Genomic DNA, 23,611 nt, shown 5'->3' on the forward strand with positions numbered 1-23,611 from the left:
ACTGATGCTGACTGCTTCCTATAGGGCTAAGATGGTGACAAATGATAAAGAGCCGATCTTTATTATTTGTCACCATGCCTGTCACGTTCTAACAAGTATGTAAGTGCGAAAGTGACGGGTATAGTGACAGGTGATAAAAATGGAACCATGCTGCCACCGCTAAGCTTCGACATTGAACCATGTTGCCGATTTTGTTTTATAATTTGATATTGTTTTAATCTTATTTTGATTCGACCTTGACGTGAGCATTTTTCTCACACTTATTGGTGCACGCGAGATGCGTGAGATACTCAAGGTCGTATTAAAATGATATGAAAACCATATCAAATTGTTAAAACAGAATTAGCCTCTTTAAGTCTTAATTTAGAAAACGCATTTAACCGAAGTGTTCCCATAAGTGCTCAGAGGACAAAGTTTTGTACGGAGCACTAAAAATTGCAGCCCGAATTTTAATCTACCTCGTCGTCAAACGATATTTCCACGGGAAAACAGACTTATAAAGGACGCGCACGGGCATTTGAGCCGTTGTTTTAAGTACCTTTATCCTTCGAGTTCGGCGAACCATATTAACTCTGACCTCTGAACTTTTAGTTATATATGTAAATAATCGATATCATTGTCTAAATATATAGATGTAAATCTCACTGGAATGTTGGAAGGTCAAATGTAGGGCCTCAGAGGCAAGCACCACTGGACGCTTGCCACTGTTCTGAAGCTTTTGTTTGGCGGGGCTTGCAGCGTAGCGATGAGATTCTAATGGATTTGAGCAGCGGGAACTCCGGCCGCGCGCGTACTGCACGCTCTGCTGGTCGTCCCATTTGAGCATCCGACTCAGTTTGCATACTTGAGAGTGTTGCTGATAGTTATTATTCTGGTATCCAGACTTGTGTAAGATTAAATTACACTGGGTTACGCGAGCCAATAACCCTGTAAGCGATGCAAAATACCCGCTCTGAGGGATGAATATTAATCGAGCTATCAATGAAGTTAGATATTCGGCACCTCCCCGTGAATAACAATTCCTTTTCATTAAGCTGTTATCGAGGATAAAGAACTGTCTATAAACAAAGCCATGGCAAACTTTTTAAAAGCGTCGTGACCCTGGAATTATTAAGATTAATTGGTTTCGTTCTGTCTGTGTAGGTAAAGATTCGAGTTTTCGGAGGCCTTGCTTTAAGTAGAGTTTGAAATTTCAAACAGTCGAAGCTCAAGTACTTTTAAAGTTGTTAGAGGCTGAGTTTTCTGTCGAGCTCCAAGTCACAAATCCTTGAATTTTTGTATACGATTTCGACTTCAATGGTAGGTCGGGACCATTGAAGTGTAAAGCGACAATCGCTTGCCACCAGGTGGATCACATGTTTGTTTGCAAACGACGTAGTGTTTCGTTTTATTTAGGTAGATTTTATGGTTTAGGTAGGTAGTTTACTCTTATATCAAAGTTACTTTGGAAGCAATTTGTACAAAATACAATAAAATTAAGTTAAACTATAATATTATAAAATGAAAAGTAGTAGGATTTAATCCTAAAAATATTATTTATTATGGCAAACTAACTTACGTAATTAACAAAATAAAAATAAGCAGATAGATAAAAAGATACAGATATGTAGATAAAAAAAGGTCTATACCTGGTTCAAACGTGCCTCAAATGCTATAATATTTACGCTACGGAGCGTTGACGATTGGCATCTTATCTACGCACTTAGGTAAGAGCCGAAATTGGTGTTTTTAATTATTTATGTAAAACTGTTAATATTTATGAGACTCTCTTATTATGAATGGTGAATCTTCTGACACAAGCTTAAAAATATTTGATTTAACTAACTCGGCCGATTCACACTTAAATTACTCAAAAGTGTTCTAAGCGCAGTTTGGTAAAGTTCTTCACGTGTAGACTCGGAATAAGATTCCTTCTAACATTTGAAGAAATATTTACCACCAGCGTTTCTTCTAGCATATTCTGCCGATAACAGATAGTTTTCACCAACGCTGGTAGTTGATTTAACAGCGTTCACCCCAAGTCGAATCAAAATAGCGTAAAATTTGGTCGCAACCTGATGCCATCCCTGTTTCTATACGGGAAGCCTTTGATGTACCTGCCACTTGATTCACAAATTACATCTTCATTGTGAACTAAATAACTTATTATAGCTTGATCTAGGGATCCATAACAACTGTGAATAATCAGGGTTCTCATTTATAGTGGTTTTTCGAGGCGAAAAGCGATGAAATTACGAGTATCAATCATGAGTATTATAGATTGTACGAGGGCAAGAAAATTGATGTTTGTTAAGAACCAGGTTAATGTGATCCCAAGATAAAGTTAAAAAGAAATTTTCACTGCCATAGTTAAACGTGATTGATAGTTACGATTTATTATTTACAACCCAAGTTCGAATTGATCGTTTCGCTGTTTTGGTTTTATTTTCGTTTACCACAATTTGGCGGAATAGTCATACACATTTTATAGCACGCTTAACTTGTTCGCGTCTTTCCGGTAGACATCGCAAAGTTAAAGGAATCTAAAGCTAATTTTAACGCTGCACCTTTACAGGCGGGATGTATTTCTTCAGTATTTAAGCCTCCAATAAGAAAAACGAGATAAGTATATGTACCATGTACCAGAGTAGTAATTTTTTATATTGTCCCCAAAAGTGACTGTTTTCTAAAACTTTTTTTTAACAAAAAATGAAGTTTTGATGCGATATTCGTAATCATTGGAACACTTATTCATTAGGCGAATTCTTATGCAAAAAGCTCGTCAAAGCGAACAACTCCCTCGATTGGTCGCGGACACAAGTCGCATTTGGAATATCTACTGATCTGTTCCGAAAGATAGATACCTAATCGCTATTCAACGTTTGAGGAGAACGTGGAAGCTTTGAGGTAGATTCCGATTTTTATGATCATACCAATATGATATTAATATTAATCTCAATATGTCTCTCATCGAGGTAAACATATAGGTCAGACCCACATTGCAAGAACTTATACTATGGGATCAACCCCGAAAACGCAAAAATACTGTTTCAATTTTTTTTAGCAAATAAGAACTTCGTGTCTTTAAACCTCGCTGCATGCGCGTCTGATAAATCCTTTTTTGCGTTAATAACTAAATACAAAAAGAGGGTTGGATATTATGTATCTTATAAGATACATTCTCAAGAAAAGGGTTTAGAATGAATCAAATTAAGTATTTCTACATAATTTTCCTATAGAGATATCGGTAGTTTATTGGAGTAGATTCTTATCTTAAACCTGTTGTAAGATTTAAACATGTACCAGAATAATAATAATAATAATAAAATTCTTTATTGTGCACTACTAAAGAAAAACTGATATTACAAACAAAGACAGGACTTAAATTAGTAGGTAACAACAGGCGGACTTATCGCTATAAAGCGAATATTACTAAACGCTGAATAATAAAAGCACCCCGAATTGAGCCGGCGGATATTGATATACTATTTTAGTAATCTGAAGAAATCTTGATATAATATGACGGTTTGTTTTGGTTTTATGAAAGGGTTACTCATGCATGTTTTGGGTATAGGCCAATAAGGATGCGGGTCGTAAAGCGCAATGTTCTGAGTAAATAAACAAATAAATAATTTTGCTCTCGAGTTGTTATGGAGCAAAACGTAATATCTAGATTAATAAGGTGATATTCTGTAGCGAACGTAATAATTTCATGTTGTTGTGGTGTGTCTCTTAACTTATTATCTTACTGTGCATGTTCGTACATGTTGTGACTGTCACATTAATTGCTTTTCGAGTTCCCCAGAACCTAAAGTTAACTATTAATAGTTCTACTTGCACTTGTCTTAATTTTTTAGGCATAGGTATGATGAACTGGGCTAACCTTACGTGATAGAGTAAATGCTACTTTTTAACCACCCGTCACGTTACGAATGAAGTAAATAATAAGTGTCATAATGATCGAATTCATCTAGTCAGTATACATTTAAGGTAGCAAACTAATTAAAGTATATACAAAATTACGCCGATGTTTCCTTATTCATTACAAATATTACGTATTTCTTGTATTTTTTACTGAATATAAAACGTATACTTGAAATTTCGTAACACTACTACGATTATAGTGATTAAAAACTTTAGATTTAATTTATTTCTCCGAATTTGTCCGCGCGACATGTAAGATAGAAACAACGTTTTCGGCCATAATTAATGTATTTCTATTTCATCTCTTTCATTCAATCAATAATTCTTCTCTTTCTTTCTAAGGTATACTCATGCATACTGTCTCGTTCACTCATAACGTTTCTTTGTACACAGTAACTAATTTACCTTAAAAAATTACCAACCGTTAGTGGCGAGAATCACCTATAAGGGATATAAATGCTTTCAAAAATGGCACTCCAATTGAAAGAGGACTTGTCCAGTTGTTGCCTGAAGTTGTGCAATTGAATTTTACTTTGTTGTGAAGTTGGGCTTAAGACGTAAGTGCTGTAACTGGACGCTGCCGATCCAGTTAGGAAGTAGGTAAGATAACTTTTAGAGCCATGTGTTGTAAGGACGTACAAGCGGGGACAAAAATTTGTACAACATTAAAGGAACATTTTAATGATACTCATGCTAGATAGGTCCGGGTCCGAACCGAGGCATCCAACTCTTCAGATATCGATACCCTAGTTTACAACCATACTAATTACGCGGAAATTTTGGTTGTAATTTAAACTTTATGACTGTGCACTATAGTACTAATTACAACAATATTTTCCGTGCAATTAGTACGATTGTGAGCTAGGGTATTGATTTGTAAAGAACGCATCTCGTGATAACTGATTACTCGTCATTTAACCCGGCGAAATTTCTAGCGTTATTCTTCTTTACCTTTACCTTTAGTCCCAGGATTTTATAGTTACCTAGTCTCAAGGCGGCCTTATTGTGCGAGGAAGAGGGTCATTGTTGTTCTAAAAAGTAATAAGTACGTTTTTGGATTAGAACATTTTACTTTCCAATTAAGATTTTTTAATTTTGTTACCATAAGCAATTGAAATTTAGTTTTAAATGGATATGTCATACAATATCCATTCTGAAATTTAACTCCCCATCCCATAAATAACGATACTTCTACGTAAATGGTTAGGTAATTGAAATTACCCTCAAGAAAAAAATAATACTTAAACATGTTTTAAAAAACATATATTTTACTTTCCTCGTACTTGAAATGAAAAGTAGAGTGTTTAACTCGGGCGAAAGTTATCACTTCAGCCTTGGGCTATTGGTGCTCTCACTGCGTTCGAGTACCAAATTACCTTCGCAGAAATGCCTTTTAACCCTTGGTTAACAATCTACTATTATGGGATACAATTTTCTGATTGACCGAAGCGTAGCGTAGGTCTACGTTTTGACTCGCGCAATCTGCTTTCGTATGTCCGGATGTTCTCCTCTACAGGTCGCAATTCTCAACCGATTCGCGTCAAATTTTGCGACCATATTCTATGATCAAATAGAATTTTTTTGTCGATCCAGTTTTTGGAATTTTTTCAAAATGGCGGAGTCATGGTACGTCGCGCCTAAACAAATAGCCGTATCGATATCATAAGAGTTTCCTCCTTGTGAGACATGGTTACAGAGTGATTTGCGAAAAATTCAGATATTTTAGAACGCTGGTATAGGGGGTATTTAGATATTTAGATTTTACTCGAGAATAAGTAGCCTAATTTCACCGTATCACATATATCCATTCGTGGCTCAATTGGAATACACTAGCTTTACAATCATGAGGTTCCGGGCTCAAATCCCGAACAATGAATTCTTTTTGTTTTTTTTTTGCACTTTAATTTCCTATTTTTTATTGACTAAGCTTTGTAACAGGGAGAGAGAAGAGGACCCTGGATCTATTCCCTGAATTGTAACATTTTGTATTTTTTTTGCATTTAAATTTTGTATTGTTGATCAAGCGAGCACGAAGCGCGAGCAAAGCGTATTCGTTTCAGTTTTATTGTCTGAACTTTTTTTACAGCCGTTAAAGTTTAAGGAGACGGACAATAGCGCAGGCGAAAACGGGTTCATGTTTAAAAAAAATCTGAGCAGTTTTTGCATTTGGATTAATTTATCAACTTTGGCTTTGCTATAGAGACGTAGTTGTAGATTGGAATATTGATATTATATTAGGAATAGAAGTTTAAACGTAAATGTATGTTATATTGCTTTAATAAAAAAAAATTATATATCATAGCTAAAAGAGGGAAACGGTTTTCTAACATATTTCCTGCGTGCAGTCGCCGCAGAAAGTTTCGGTACGGTTCGTGGCATTCTTTTAGAAAATTTAGGTGCAATATAGATTACTAAGAGCCAGCGATGCTTGCTATAATCTTGTCTACAAAAATTCAGGGCACAAATTTGCAGGAACTGAGATGGTATTGGGGTTGATTAAATATACCATACTTTAAATTTTGGATATTAAAGGTCTGTGATTGGATGTAATCACTGTTGTATAGAAGAGGTCTGAACTACTTTGGGGGTGTCGATAGAGAAAGGCGCATGGCGATTTATATAATTTATATTTATTATCGCAATTTTATTAGGTATGGTGCGTTCCTATGAAAATAAACTATAAGGCATCAATTACGTTAAGCCAATTATTTGGACATGAATGCGAACTCGTAAATTTTACACTAAGGGAATATATATATGCAATACAAACTATGCCTTTTATTGTTTGAAACATAATCAGTATTTGATGAAATCTTTATACAATATAAATTAACGCCCATACCTATCTGGGAGAATTACATTTGTCGTCGGCTCGTCAAATCAAGTAAAAACCCAGAAAAACCAAGATTTGACCCTTAATCATCTAAATTGGTACATATAATTACATCTGTGCTTATGCACTTATATACGGTAACGATACAATAACTCGTAACTTTATCAACCGAAATTTCCAAGACAGTATACACAGTTTAGGTGAGTAACTATTTAACATGCACATGTTAAATTCAATCTACATGACATGAATGATACAATATCAGGAATTTCCATCGGCAATTCACCATCAAAATATCTGTAGAGATTTGAACCTTTGCGTCGAGCAATAATCATAATATATAATAATAATGAGAATCGAACTCATTAAGGCATTTATTTAACATTGATTGTCTCATCATACATAGGATGTTATAAGCTCAAAATAGATCATACAAAATAAGTGAGCTGACTTGAGCATTTTAACTAAGATAATTCACTGATTAATCTGCTACTAATTCTCTAGAATCGCCCCAATAATGAATTCAGATTATCAAGCAAGAATTGAACTTGCAAGGGTTAAATATGCTGTCATTTGATAAAATGCAACTTGGGCGGTTATTTGTGTAAACCTCATGAAAAGGAACTTATACATATTAGCTTCAAGAACAACACCCTAGGTACTTAACTGGATTATGTCGCCAAGAACGGGAACCACTTTTACAAGTACTGCCAATAATATATTATTTGTGTACAATAAAGTATTTTACTACTGTTACTAATATTGTCGAGACAATTTAAACTCAGTCGGAAACACTTCTCCTTGCCGGGTCTAAGATCAGAGTGTCCCATCATTAACTCACTTGGCCAACTTAAACAACTACAACTTTATTATCTACATATTATCTTAACCTTAGGTATAATGTAACAAGAGTCATTTCCACTCGACACCCCTCCGGGGGTTTTCGACGTCTCCTTGCAAGTGCGCCGTCTCGCTCCTTCTTACTGTGACTCGCATTGTATCGCTCGCACAGGACGCGTTCGCGCCATCTCCTTTCAACGCATGGCGCCATCAGGAAGCTGGTACTGCCTCGCTCCTCTCGCTCTCGAAAGGAATTTTAAGCGCCATGCACCAACGCCCGTAGCAGACGCAGAGTGTCGTGCACATGTTGTTTGCCTGAAATCATTTGAAAGAACCACGGTAGATATCGATACGTATTGCGTTATGAACCGTAAGGTCATGTGCCGAGATGCTAGATTAGTTTGATCTTGTGTACAGTAACGTGACATTTGCTAGCATTTTATTGCCTTTAAATAAATATTGGGAAGGCAGATCATAAATTAGACCTTTCTAATTGTTGGTCTCCGTTTTGTTGTTTATTTTAACAGAGCAGATCTTTGTTTGACTACTCATCCATTTCTTAGAAAGGATACCTTTTAAACTAGTTGCAATTGCGTATCAATATTTCCAAATTATTAACACCTACTATGTACGTCAAGCTATGTTGCCATCTCACCACACATTATATATCTTCTGTTGATATTTTAGTCAAGGTATTCGATGTAGCAAAATGATGTTTTAGTGGATTAAATTACCAAATCCTATAGAGATAAAACACTACAGAGTGAAGCTCTGATGGCCCTTCTTCTGCCGACGAAGATGGAGGTGGTTCTACTTTTACCATTCAGGGGATGACTGTGGGCGTTTGGAAACGGGAAAGGGAGTATTTTCTTTTTTCTTCCCATTTTGTAGGCGTTGGCAAAGAGAATTTGAAAAAGAGGTGGATTGTCAAACAAAATTTTGTTGCTACAGTAAAATTGCTGCTATATCTTTCGACACATGATAAAAATTTGTAGAACGCCATTTGATTTTCCTTTCCTTGATGATCTTTTTGATCCTTATTCGTTTACTAATATATGTTATAATTGTTAAAGACCTAAAGTGGCGCCATCTAATAGATTAAAGGCCAAATGTTTGACAGCATCGTTTCGAGCGATGGCACCATAACGTTCCAAAAGTTTTAATCATGTGTCCAAAGATGGCAGTAAATTTACGTGTCTACAAAGTTTTCTTAGTCAATAATTAATGAAAATTCCTTTTCCGTGCGGGCTTTTTAAATTCTAATATACGAAAAAGTATCTATAAAAAATTAAGAGCAATTAACATTATTTAGAAGTCGCTATAATTGAAACAATACTGCTATACAAAATAGTATGAAAATAAATTGACCCATCAATAATTCTGCTTTGGGAATGTCTTTAAGGGCTCTTTATTCATTTTATTTATTATTTAAAAGTATGCTAAAAAAGATGGCGATCGTTTTTTTTTGTTTTAGGTAACTTTGCATTTTTTTAATTGTATGAGGATTTTGAGGATATTGCAAATCACAAAATCATAGCGACCACCTAATCATTCGCAAATGAGTTCAAATTTGGCACATAGATTACTGTTCTATAAAGGGAGCCAATGTGAAGATAAAATCCTTTCAACTTTTTTTCTACATACAAAGTTGGACCATCCTATTCGATAATTATGTTTTTTTGTCAATTTAGTTTTTATAAATTCTTCTAAACAGCGGAGCCCATACATTTATTCAGTTTTAAGGGCTCCTCTACACGATGGCTCAGCGTAGGCCAATCTAAGGGACGCAGCTATGCGGTGAAATGAGATAGCAATATCACTTGCTCCCTCTAACGCAGTGGTTCTTAACCTTGTCAGTTCTGCCACCCCTATGACTAACTAGGGAACCCGATTTTACCCCTACTCCCAATAAATATCAATATTCTTTCTTACAGGTCTAATTTCTGATATATTTAATTGAGCTTATTACCTCCGTAAAATACCAGATTTACCACTACGGGGGTAATTACCCCCAAGTTAGGAACCGCTGCTCTAACGCATAAATGCGCTTCTAGGACTGGCCTACGCTGGGCCATCGTGTAGAGGAGCCATAAGCTATGCTCGCGAGGTCTACAGCTCACAGAGCTACTAGTTTTTATGCTACTTGACATATGTGAATTGTCAAATAACTAATGTTTCCCATAGCTGTCAGGGCGCACAGACCCACAGAACGAATAGCGAATATAATAGTCACTTGTTTTACTTGTGTCACTGTTACGTCCGGTTTTTAAATCATATGAATTTTACTATGGAATTAATTACATAACCGATTTTCGACAAAATGGTGTGTGTAAGAAAGCTCTTTTTGACAAGACGTTGGAAAAATTATCGGACCTTAGAATCAGAAGGGGCCAAATTTAAAAAAACCAGTAATATAGTATCATGAGTCCTCTTTAAGCTTAAAAATTTGAAGTTTATGTTTTTTGCCCTCGACTGTACTTTTTCTAGGTAACTAACAAGAAAAGAAGACACTGAAGACACTTTCAGAGTAACGTTTGGTGTCTGATCGTTTTAGCAACATTGTTGTACGATTCATGTGTAAAATTTCATTATTTACACAATATCAACATGTGAACAAAGCAAACTTTTTAGAAAATAAGTACTAAATTTAAATTGTTCAATAATATTTGTAGAAATCAGAGATGATCATTCAGTGGAATTCTGAATAATAATAAAAAGGTGATAGGCAAATTAAGAATTCCTGACTCAACCCTTTGAACGCCACGTCTATCATATACAACGCGCCATTGTAAACCTTAACGGAATCCACAAAGATTTATATTTTACTGTAACCGTGCGTGTCGGTGGACGTCTTTGGCGGTCAAATGATGAAAAAACCCTTTATCTTAAAGTTTACACTTCAAAATCTGTATTTAATTCGGATAAATATCCTATCGTGTTTGATTTTCACACTGTAGTGTTGAAAAACAAAGCCAACAAAATTTGAAAGCCTATCAATTACATCCACAAGCGAGCTCACTTGAAAAGGTTTCAAATTACTGTAGCTAAACAAAATTCTTTGTACAGTCTGAAACCATTAATCAACCGGTATCCGCTGCATGCGTACTAAATGGTGGGTAACCAGATCACCTCCTATAGATTCAGTGTTATCATAATATCACGGTCTAGCTTTCAGGTGGAATCACATATATCAGCATCGAACCGCATTTTTTATGTATACTTGAGAAATCACTCGTATATAAGGTACTGAAGCTGCCCACACTCAAAGCCAGGAGAGCGAGAGGAGACCTTATCAAGTGTTTTAAGATTGTTACCCACTGTTACAACCTCCCCGACATTCACGATATAATCAACAAGAGAACTATCAGCCGCGAGACCCGAGGTCACAGCCTAAGAATTGTTCGCACTCCCACTACTACTAAAGCTGCATATCATTCTTTGTCCAACCGTGTCGTGGCGGCTTGGAACCGTTTACCGGATAGTGTTGTAACTGCTCCCTCGGTCAATGTTTTTAAAAACAGATTGGACAAGTGGCTTTTAAACAATAAGTTAGACTGATGTTACTTAGTGATGTGATACGACTTTACAAACTTTGAACTGTATAATACAGAACACTGTGTGACATAGGCTCATCAGCTAAATCGCTGCTCGCCTATAATTATATAATAATAATAATATGAAGATGTGTAAGTATAGGAATATACAGGATGTTTATTTAGTCACCTGCAATAATTTACGGGGTGAATATATAGGTCATACTGAGCAACTTTTGCTATGGGACAAACCCCGAAATCGCGAAAAAAAAACACTCTCCCATACAAAAGGTCAGACAGCCAAAATGTATGAAACAGACAATTTTTTTTCGCGGTTTCGGGGTTGGTCCAATAGTGAAAGTTGCTTAGTATGATCTATATATTCGTCCCATAAATTATTGGAGGTGACTAAATGAACAACCTGTATAGAAGGCGATTCGATGCTAATAGATGTGATTCCATCCTTAGTGTAGGTGTAACTAAAAGCGTACCTACAAATTTTTTGCTGCACAAACTTTCACCCTGCACTGTGGCGTAGGGAGAAAGCCCCTTCTTAACCTTATAACAAAAAAATTCTGTTCATCAATAGGGAAGAAAAGATTCAGACCTCTTACTTTAGTATTCATTATTCAGCCATTTATTGCCTTCATAGGTACATAAGGAGGTACGAATCCTGATCAGCTATGAACTCTGTAAGGGCACTGCAACTTAAAACACACGACCTAACAACATTTCATTCTTAAAAACTTACTAACTAATAATATTTAGCTATGGATCACGATTAAAGATTACATTATATGATATTAAATTTTACATTGCGATTGAAGATTACCATGTTGAGTATTAAATTTGATTTAACACTTAAAGATTACATATTACTTATTACATTTCACATCTTAAATATTTTTTTTATATGATTTATACATTTAAATAATTTTCATGAAACGTGGGAGGCTTTTGCCCAGCAGTGGGACACTAAACTAGGCTAACAATAATAAAAGTTAAATCTTCATTAAGGAATTCTTCACAACCTAAGCACTAGACGATCACGGCCATACGACGAGACATACGCTATGATATATATCCATCGAGAGACGAAGTGTAAAAATACCTTAGCGAACTCGGCGCAGTCAACTGGACAGAAACGACTTTGGACAAAGAAGTATGGCGGTCTTTGGTGTCGGAGGCCAAGATTCACTTCGGGTCACTGCGCCACAGCAGTAAGTAAATAAGGAATCCTAGTAGTTACAGAGTAAAAAGCTTTTTGAATGAAATATGTTTTTAGTTGGGATTCTAGCCAAAATGACAATCATAGATTGACAAATGTTAAACAAAAAGAAACAAATATATCGGTATGACATACGCTACTAGAACTCACGTCACTATTCATTACGTTATTTCTATTTCGATTGTTATTTACTATCAACGTTTGTCATTTTGGCTAGGCCTTCTGAGCAGCATAAAATGCTCCATCTAGTATTTAAGTGATCCACGGAGGCAACAAACCGTACGATATTCCCGGCATGTATATCTGGGCCCGGAGGGGCCGACATCATAAAAATGGATTGCATACAGATACGTGCCCCGACTGTTGTAACGGATGATGTTGTTGAAACAACTAAATGGGATAGGCTTATTTCGCGGCTATATGGTTTTAGTTTATTGGGTAGTTTAGCAGGTAGCGGAAAAAATGCGTAGAAATATTACTCGGGGAAAATACTACACAGATCGTTTTGCACAAAAGTAAGCAAAATATCCATGCAATTGAAATATACCTAATCATGCATGAAAACAACACGAATTATTACAATTAATATTAAGGAGTAAATAAAAAAAAATGTAAGCTTTAGATTTTAAAGAATTTTATTTACAATAACAATATACATAATGGATAATATACAGAGGATTATTATAACTAGCTTAAATATAAAATAGGCCGTTGAGGATTGTACCAAGGATGCTGGCGGCATATCCTCGTTGTATTGCAATACTGACACGTTGTGCGAGGAAGCCGTCAGCTCTTCGGTCACCAGTTACGTCAACTAGACGCTTCGAGATTTCAGATTTTAATTCAAAATTTATAGGTAATACGTTTTTGGTCCGAGAGGAAACATTACAACATACCTACTTACAAGAAAAGGATCAATTCATCAGGAAGCGTTGCCTAATCTGACACACACGTCTAACGGGGCTAGTAGAGTTTTCGCTATTAGATCAGGATCATATCAGAATCAGATCTAATAACTAAAACTCGAATTGGGCCGTAAGAGCTTTTTCAACCACGCACAGTCAACAAACCGATTAACGTTAGATAAACTTGTATGAAAAATTTCAACAAACTAGAGTCAGACTGAGCTAAGTTGGCAGTAATTTTAATAGCCCACAGCCCAGACAGTGCAAATGTTATTTTAAACTTCTATGCAATAATGACGATTACTTAACACTTTCACCGTCTGATGGGCTATAAAAAGCGCTGCTAACTTAGCTTGGTCTAACTCTACCTACGATGTGTTGACAAACCGTTTAGTCCAACCGTTTATTAACCTATATGTAAATAAGTTTGAAGCTAAACTACAACGACTCCAGAGGTTGGCCTGTTTGGCGACTACGGGCTGCATGAGGACAACACCAACCGCGGCCCTGGAAGCTTTACTGGGCCTGCCGCCGCTGCACCTCTTTATACAACAGGAAGCGCTAGCTTCGGCGGTACGTCTCAAAAAATCGAATCTCTGGAGACCACCCAGGGTACCACACACCGAGATCCTCTACGAGGCGATAGGTAAGGAACCGCTAATAGAAGCGGTGACTGACAGGATACCCAGGCAATACATCTTCGACAAGAAATACAAGATACAGTTACACGAAGAACCTCGTGAAGGACTTAACCCGAGAGAGCTGAGAATCTTCACGGATGGATCAAAGACAAGGTCAGGCACTGGCGCGGGAGTATTCTCAGAGGACCTAAACATACATATCTCAACACCACTAGGCGCCCACAACACAGTCTTCCAGGCGGAATGTATGGGCATCATAATGGCAGCACACGCAATCGTCTCAAGGAAAGTAGAGGACTACCCCATCCGCATACTCTCTGACAGTCGGTCAGTACTGCAAGCTCTGCAAAGTTATACTTTGACCTCAGGGCTAATCTACGAATGCCACAAGGCTCTGTCAGAGGTAAGCACCACCACCAGCGTAACTCTGCAGTGGATTAAGGGACACAGCAACTCGCGAGGGAACGATGCAGCCGACATATTGGCGAGAGGTGGCTCGGAACTGAGGGTGGCAGGACCGGAGCCAATCATACCTCTGCCTTATGCCTGGCTCCGGAACATGCTGAGACGCAATACCAAGGTAAAACACCAACAGTACTGGTCTAACCTAGGCACGTGCAGGCAGGCGAAGGAGGCCCTCCCGACAATCGACCCCGGTTTGTCGAGGAGGCTGAGACAGCTGAAGAGGCCACAGCTCCGGCTTTTGACTGGGGCCATAACCGGCCACGCCCCACTAAACAAACACCTATTAACCCTACGTGTTACAGATAGCCCCCTCTGCAGAGCGTGCATGGAGGAGGAGGAGACAGCCGCCCACGTCATTCTTGAATGCCCAGGGGTGGCAGAATACCGGGCACAATACCTCGGTTCCCCGGGGTCTCTCCCAGAAGTCGTCGGCAACATCAAGGGTCTGCTAGGCTTCCTGGTAGAGTTGGGTTGGCAGGAGTAGTGCCGTCAACCCACCATCACGCAAAATAGGCGCGAATTGCGACGTCGAGTTGCGGAAACCCAGCCCGCGAATACGAATACGAATACGAATAAGTAAATTGTCCCAATATGCGGTAAGAATACATTAGGTATACTATACACATGACGATACTAGGCAGACCCTGGTAGACCCTAGCTAGCCACCATCAAGAGACTAAGAATAAATCTTTTGATCCGTTTTTCTTACTGATCGAATCGGGCTTACTCTAAGCTAAATAAACAGGCCATAAAGAAAAACAAGTAAAATTTGAAATAACACTTTACTTTAACAGGTAACATTTTAAGTCTTAAAAGTGTCATTTCCCCACTGCCTAAAGGTTGTCTGGAAGAGATCGCTCTGTAGCGATAAGGCCGCCGGCTGTACCTCTATCTTCATGTATTATATGTGTTTCCATGTACATTCATTCTAAGGTTGTGCAATAAAGAGGATTTGTATTGTATTGTGTTCTTATAAATTGGGTATTTATCACAGATTCAAATTACGATTTCAGGTTGTCATAAAACAAAGTAAAATTCCACTTCTGAAATCCGTACTAGCCGCTAAACAGTCTCGCCTGTCCAAACAAGTTGGTCCATAAAATAAATTAGCTTAAACGGTCTGTTCGGAAACAAAAATGTGCACTAATCTAATACCTACGAGTAAAATGAAATTGTTTCAACCTTAACCATTGATGTACGAATATGGTACGTTGCTAAAGTCGGTATGACGTTTCGTTAATGTTAATAGTTTACCGTAAAGACATGTCAGTAGTTAAGGATCAAAACAAATGATCAAAGGAAAAGATTTTGAGCGGGGACCACGTTCCACGGGCCGTAATCAAGTGACATTCGTTGATTGCCAAACGCCACCGAAAAAAATATATACGAAAAGTAATTTTCATACATTATTTCGCTGTTTGTTGGCGTTTCCTATAGTGGGGCAGTATCCAACTGGGTCTTGTTTTCGAGTATTATATTTGATACTTCACTATTGATACTTCACTAGTATCATATTTATGGAGTCTGAATAAGTTCAGAATTCGTGAATAAAATATTTTAAACGGTGTTGCTAGCGGAGAATCATTGGACATAAATAAGAGCGGTGACAGAAAGGGATGAATAACGAGCAAAAAATGGAGAGCGCGACGGCGACACTGGCAACACTTAATTTATAGTTCAGTACACTAGCGTAGCTCCGGGTCATGTATTTAAGTTTAAGAGTAAGACATGTATGCAAATTGTGAAGTAACATTACTAAAAATTGGATAAAGGTGACAGTCCATTTCCAACTGCAGCTGCACTACCGTTGCGACATTACTGGTGCGACATTACTGCAGCGGCCGACTGCTGCTGTTTGCGGCGTGCAGTCGCGGCAGCGTTCGTCAGTTGATTGTCAAAGTCAATGAATAATGTCACTGTCAGACGTATAAATAAAATTACATTTACTTATTTGTATTTTTTACGAGAAGAAGTAAGTGACGATAATGCTACATGGTACACGAAAACGAAAAACAGTTTGCCTTTCTACAAAAGTCACATTCAGTCGAAGGCAGCTACGCAATATTATTAAAAAACCAGATATTGTTGGTGATCGTTTGTTTGCCGATTAAATGAATAACAATTTAACTTCAAATTGAAGAAATACAACCAAATTACTCGAATTAAATGAATGTAGAGGAGAAATATTTCTTCACTTAAGGTAAGTTAACATTTTGAAATTATCTTCCCCATCCTCTTGACTAAATGCGTGACCACCGCACACAGCAACCCGACGAGAGCGGGACTCATGTTGCTCGTGATGGATACGGTATGCGCACTTGATCCACTTGCATCACGTGATCCAGCCAAATCCAGCCGGTGGTGTCTGCACGTTTTTGGTGGCCTAGTACCGCCTGGATGTAGAAGTCTGCGATAAACGTCCCCTCAAAAAGCTAGGTAGGCTCTTTTATGCCGGGTTTACTTTATTTTTGCAAAGGGATTCGTGGGTTTCGGAGATGGCGATGCGACAAAATAAATTCTCCAATGCAGTCGTTCAGTGTTAGCAAAATATTACAGATTTATCTTTCTGAGTTTTCATATTAAACCAATCTTTCATTAGTTACCTAAAAGTAAAGAATAAACGAATAAATTGATTTGTAAGAGCTATAATTACGCAATTTACACTTAATATTGTCCAGTTTCCTATTTAAAACTAAAGCACAAATTTAAATCTTATAATCGCTCTTGTGTTGCAGGTTTCCATGGGCGACGGCACTCGTGGTCGTGGCAGATACAGTTTATGACTAGACCATATAAAACTTGATGGGCGAGACAAGAAATCCTTTATGAAGAAAGCTATTTACGTTAGCCAAGGGGCTGATAGAAAGAATATTTATTTATTTAATAAATTAATTGGAATAATAAATATTTTCCTCGTGATGGTGTGATAAAATATATTCGTGTTGCGCTCTGTAGCAAAGTTTGTTTAACCCTCATGCCTTGAAGGCCCCGCAACTGTCAATACAATTTTATTTTAAAACCGCTGTCGCTTCTCTTGTGGTTCAATTTTGTAATTTTTCTTACGTTTGAGTATCCATATGCTACCATGAGGTGTTAAACAACAACTTTGCCTTTTGTATTTCTAGGTATGAAATGACAAAGTGAGAAAGTGTCACGATATTATACACCGTGGGCTGGTAAAACCTGATAGATTTAAAGTTGTATTCTTAATCGCATTTAGAGGCTAAAATATCATACAAATTTTCTGTAATCGGTCTTCTTTCAGAGATAATGGCAATTCTTGCGAAAATTTGTTTCTGCAATAACTTTGTGAAAAACGCCTTTTTCGCTGCGGCGCTGCCTCTATGTGACTTGGTTTAGTCATACCTTCTGACAAACATTACTCAACTAAAAAGAACACTCGCAATTTTGATCTATAGATGAATTAAGAAACCTTTACTTCTTCGTTGTAATGTTTTTTTTTCGCCAAGATGTAGAAAGAAATAACGTGCTGTGTGCAGAAAATAGCTTTTAAATCGGCTAAAAGAAAAAACAGAACATTTTTTTTCCGAATTTTACTAAACATTTTTTGATCCTCAGGAATGCGTTTAAGATCTGTCGGATTTTATCAACCCACGGTGTATATAATATGATATTACGACACTTTCACATTTTATCACGCCAAATTCACAGTGCCACGGTACTGTCAGCGAGAATTCAGTAATTAATCCTGTTAAATATAAGCATCACTGAAACTCCTAAGCACGCCTCCAACTCCAGAAGTGATACATGCGCGTTGCCGACCCTTTAAAAACCTGTACACTTCTTTTTTCAAGAACCCCTACTGTAGACCTTCAGAAAAACCTCGGCAGGGAGCTCATACTAAAGCCGGAGCGCCCGCGGGAGGAAATTCCTCTTAAGCCGCACAGTGCGCGACCATTGTTGCCACTAAAAAATGTAATCTACTGTGGTTTCGTAGTATCCTAACACAAATACAGAGGATACAGAGTAAGCTAATTCATTCGAAACATTTTCTCAGTCAAAATTTGGAAAAAGAGAGAAAGAGAGAGGAAATTGCATACGACCACTCCGTTCAGTATTAGAATCATCATAGAAATATTATGTTGTCACATTTTTATGCTATGTGTACATGATTGTACGGTAATGGTTAGCATACCTACATCGATCTTATTCTAACACATAAGTGCGTCCTGTAATTTAGTAGTAGTAGTAGTAAAACTTTTTATTGTACAAAAATGAACACAAAACAGGAAAAAAACACTCATCATTAATACAAAAGCGAACTAGTTTTCCAGTTTTTCACTATTATTAGTTTGTAAATAATTTATATATACATACATACATAGCTACTATCTACTTATTGCCTACCACGAAAATCTTAATTTGAAAATCGTATATTTGCCTCTCTATCGTTCTTGCCCTTTCGAGCTTATAGCTGTTCTCGGAAAACTACGAAAAAAGGAAAGAACTGTTTATTTAATGAATTTATCAGGAAACATAATAAAAAAACAATAAGAGCAACGCCAAGATACAGAGGAACTACCGCGAAACACAGAAACTATCGGGGTTGTTTATCCGCAGGCGTAATAAACTCCTTATATTGTAGTGGTTATATCCTCTTTGCTTAGAGCTACTAATATCTGTGACCAAAGACATTTCTGTAAAGATTTGACGTGCGGTTCGCAGTTGCGGTCGTATGTACACCAAACACTAAAAATCACCATGCTACGTGCAGTCGGTCTTGTCATCATTTTACTATGGAATTTGACAATAACACTGACGTATTCAGGCCGCTGCAGTAATGTCGGAGCAGTAGTGCAGCTGCGGTCGGAAATACGTTAAAATTACCATATTACGTGCAGTCGGTACCGTCATTGATTTTACTATGGAAATTGACAATAACACCGACGCGTTCAGGCCACTGCAGTAATGTCGGAGCAGTAGTGCAGCTGCGGTCAGAAATGGACTGTCACCTTTAGAAAAATAAATATATTCAGACCTGCTGCCTTATAAAAAATATTGTGTGCAACGTTATATAATTAGGTCTTAAAATCAACATCGTTCAAAGTTCAATGTTATTTTTTGTATATAAGAATCAGGTTACATTGCAGATCGAATATACAATTACACATTCCGTTACACTGAGACTTTACCTTTTCGTTTTGTTACTTCAGCCCTTGAATTTTAAGAACCCCTTATTATATACCTGTTGCACAAAATACTAATATTATGTAATAGATGTTTCGTTTAACAGGCATAATACCATATTAACTACAAGGCGCATAATACAACGCAAAGAATACGAATAACATGGATGTTATACGTATTACACAAATAGTTAACCTATGAATCCAAATCTTATGAACCTTTCGAGGTTTTCCCGAGGGTCTACAGTATGGGGTTCTTCAAAAAAGGAGTGTACAGGTTTTTAAAGGGTAGGCAACGCGCATGTAACACCTCTGGAGTTGCAGGCGTCCATAGGCTGCGGTGACTGCTTATCATCAGGCGGACCATATGCTTGTTTGCCACCGTCGTGGTATATAAAAAAAATCACAAATCAATAAATTCAGAACACAGATAACTACTTAGTAAATATGTATAGATCGCACACGCTTTGCTGTCGGCTATTTGCTGAGCCCTACAAAGGTTGTAGACTTATGGAGTTACGGTCTCTTCCAGCAAACATGCGTTGTTTGAACTCCGGACGTGCTGGAGCTTGGTCCTCACTTAGTTTCGAATCTCCGACAGTTTCGTTTGCCCTAGTTCGCCCGCATTTTAACTTTTACAATTCAGTGGGGAATGGAGCCGTGGCAGCTGTAAAACGGGGTTTTTAAGGAAAGGAATTTAAAAATTTGAGAAGTTAGATGTTACGCCATTATTGATAGACTTTTGTGTAAATGCAGGAGGCTGAGCTTATGGTTTTAAAATACCAAAGGTACCTATGTAACTTAAGCAAATAAATGAAAGACCACAATGGATTCATGTATAAATCCTATAGCTTGTTAAAACCAAATTTTGAATTGGGAACTTCAATTCAATTCAATAAAAAATAAATTCAAATTTCAGTAGTGTATAATAAATAAATATTATAGGATATTATTACACAAATTGACTAAGTCCCACAGTGAGCTCAATAAGGCTTGTGTTGAGGGTACTTAGACAACGATACATATAATATATAAATATTTATAAATACTTAAATACATAGAAAACACCCATGACTCAGGAACAAATATCCATGCTCATCACACGAATAAATGCCCTTACCAGGATTTGAACCCGGGACCATCGGCTTTATAGGCAGGGTCACTACCCACTAGGCCAGACCGGTCGTCATAATGTGTTAAAATTGAAGTAGTTCTCTTACAAAAACTGCATTCCGAGATAGTTACCTATTTGATGCATTGTTTACGTGAAAAGTGGCCATTTCAAACACCCTTCACACATAAATACGAACACATAAAGAATAAAGTATCCCCTCACACTAAAAGGCTCTCCCATCGGTTGCGTTAGGTACTGCATGAGGATTTAGTTCTCGACGGAACCAGCGTAATGTGAACTTGAGATTTTGAAAGCCCTGCTAAGAAGCTTGGGCAGAAAGGGCAGGGTTATCACCTTTTTTCTACAGTTAAATTGTCTTATTGTCAAAGTATTGAAAAAAAAACATGTACCGGGAAAATGGAAAATAATAGGATACAGATTTGAGGTGAATTGCGGCGTTAAAAAATCTAAGTCGCATACCGGTGACATTTATATTGTATACCCTTTTTAGTAATGAAAATATAGTATTTTTCGTACTATTTAATTAGTTTTGTATAATATGTATATACTTAGTACACTTTATTTAAATATATATATTTATTTAATTTGGGTGGCAACCCTACACGGGGGTCTAGCCAAGATGATAATCATGGATAGAAAATGTCGAAACTTAACCCTTTATAAAGCATAAGGGTGTTAGGAATTAGGCAAAATTGAACCCTATCACTTTGAAATAAATTTCAAAATCAGATGGCAAATATATTCCTACTGCCTTAGAAAAGCTTAAATAATATATAGATACAGTTCCGTAACTTTTTGTAGCATCTAGCATATAATTATCATCATACGATTCTCATATCTGTGAGGTTTAAATTTAAAATCGCTTGAAAAGGTATCTATTTGGAAGCCCTATAAGAGAATAGTTCCCCTATAAAGTATCCAGGTCATACCTATTACCTACCTACTTCAATTTTAGCAAAAATAATTGTTTATTCAGTGTATGTGTGTCACCACAATAATTAATAATAGTTGAACACTTAATTCATTTTCCTGAGTCTCAAATCTCCTTAACTTTCCGGGGGGGTTATCTCTGTTTATAAGATCATCACGCTGAAAGACAGACGGACGGCAAATATAACTGGAGACTGAGGACATAAAAAAGCAAGTGCTGTTATTGGTAGAAAAGGATTAAATGAAGTTTTCTAGTTTAAGACTCGATACAGGGCTTTATAGAAAAGAAATAGGCTTACTAAAACTTCTCTGTCTTTATCCCATGAACTGCATTAATGATCGTTCCCTCACTGCTGTTTTATGCTGTATTATAAAAACTAAAAATAGGCATACAAGAAACGTTTCATTTGGCTTTTATTTCTTTCTTCATACTACATACATACATATAATCACGCCTATTTCCCAAAGGGGTAGGCAGAGACCACGGATTTCCACTTGCTACGATCCTGACATACCTCTTTCGCTTCTTTCACTTTTATGACATTCCTCATACACGCTCGTCGGTTTAGGGTGCTCTTGACCTGACCTTTCTTCAGGATTTCCCCGATTTGATCAGAGAAAGTCCGCCGAGGTCTACCCCTTCCAGCTCCCTCTTCTACTTCTCCCTTATACACTCTCTTTGTTAACCTTCTTTCACTCATTCTTTCCACGTGTCCAAACCATCTCAACATACCTTTCTCAATTTTTGTCACTACATCTTCGTTCAGTCTTCTGACTGTCAGTCAGTAAAATGTATCTCATGACCTGGGGATTATCAAAAATCAAAATAGGATCAGAATGTTGAGTTTATTATAGCAAGTCTTCAAAAACTTTGATAGACACTCAATTCTTAAAGCCCAAAAGCCTTTTACATCTTTCAATATATGTGTATACTGTGTATCTACTGGTCTAAAATGGATTCAAACCTCGTTATTCAATAAAATGCAAAAAAAAAAAAATACTAAATATTCACTCTGGATCCATATAATAGAGACAAAAGGTTAATCTGGTCCGCCCGCGCTCGGCAAGCTACTGACATGCCACTCAAGGTCTATTCAATTTATGAATTTCGGCAGATGGATTTGTCACGTCATACGTCACCCTGTCCACGCCTGTATTTTTCCAGTGACGTGGCGATAATGGTGTGTGTACAATTTTGGACTAGGGTCCCGAAGGGAAAGCAAGAACAAATACCGTGTTTCATTAAAAAAGACGTATATTTATACTATAACTCAATCACCACATGTTCACGCGACTATATACGTGAACTTGTTTCTTGAACATTTGTATTTAATAGAAACAATTTATAATAAATTGACAATATTTATTGTAGTTTTATTTGCTTTTGCTTGACATGTATCGTATTGTTTCTTATGATCATTGACATATTTGAATTAATTTTAAAAGTAGAATCCGCGCCGGGACGTAGCTTCTTCTAGCGGCGCTAATGCAAAAAGGTTGCATCGTAACATTCTGCCCCTCCTTGAAAGCTAGCTTTCAAGAGGCTCATGAGGACGTGAATTCATGATAGCCTCAATCTATGCTAAGTACCTAGGCTAATTTCTTAAAGGTTAAATTAATGTTAACAGCAATATTTAAATATTAGCTAAGCAGATATTACTGCTGCCTTCCAGACTCCGCCGAAGTCTAGAACGTACACAGGGAAATAATGAAAGATAAGTTGCTCACTGCAAGCAAACTCTCCAATTTGCCGTATATACACGTTTGTAACATTCTGTTCAATTCATATTAATTGCCTAAATATAAAGTTTGATTAATTGTCACAAAGAAGATATAACTACATGCTAACAATAAAACTAAGTAAATGCATAAAGATCGCTGCGCGCATGCACTTAGGCCGCTTAACGACCTATACTTCACTACTAACTCTTTGTAAAGTATGAAGTTTAGAATAGAAACGATTTAACTTCTAGTAATTGGGCATCAACGTGTTTGGCTATAGGCCACTTAGACTCTAGTTTCCCAAGGAAGCAGAGTGTTTCCCACCACAG

The sequence above is a fragment of the Cydia pomonella genome, chromosome 17 (genome assembly GCF_033807575.1).
Source record: "Cydia pomonella isolate Wapato2018A chromosome 17, ilCydPomo1, whole genome shotgun sequence".
NCBI classification, from domain to species: Eukaryota; Metazoa; Arthropoda; class Insecta; order Lepidoptera; family Tortricidae; genus Cydia; species Cydia pomonella.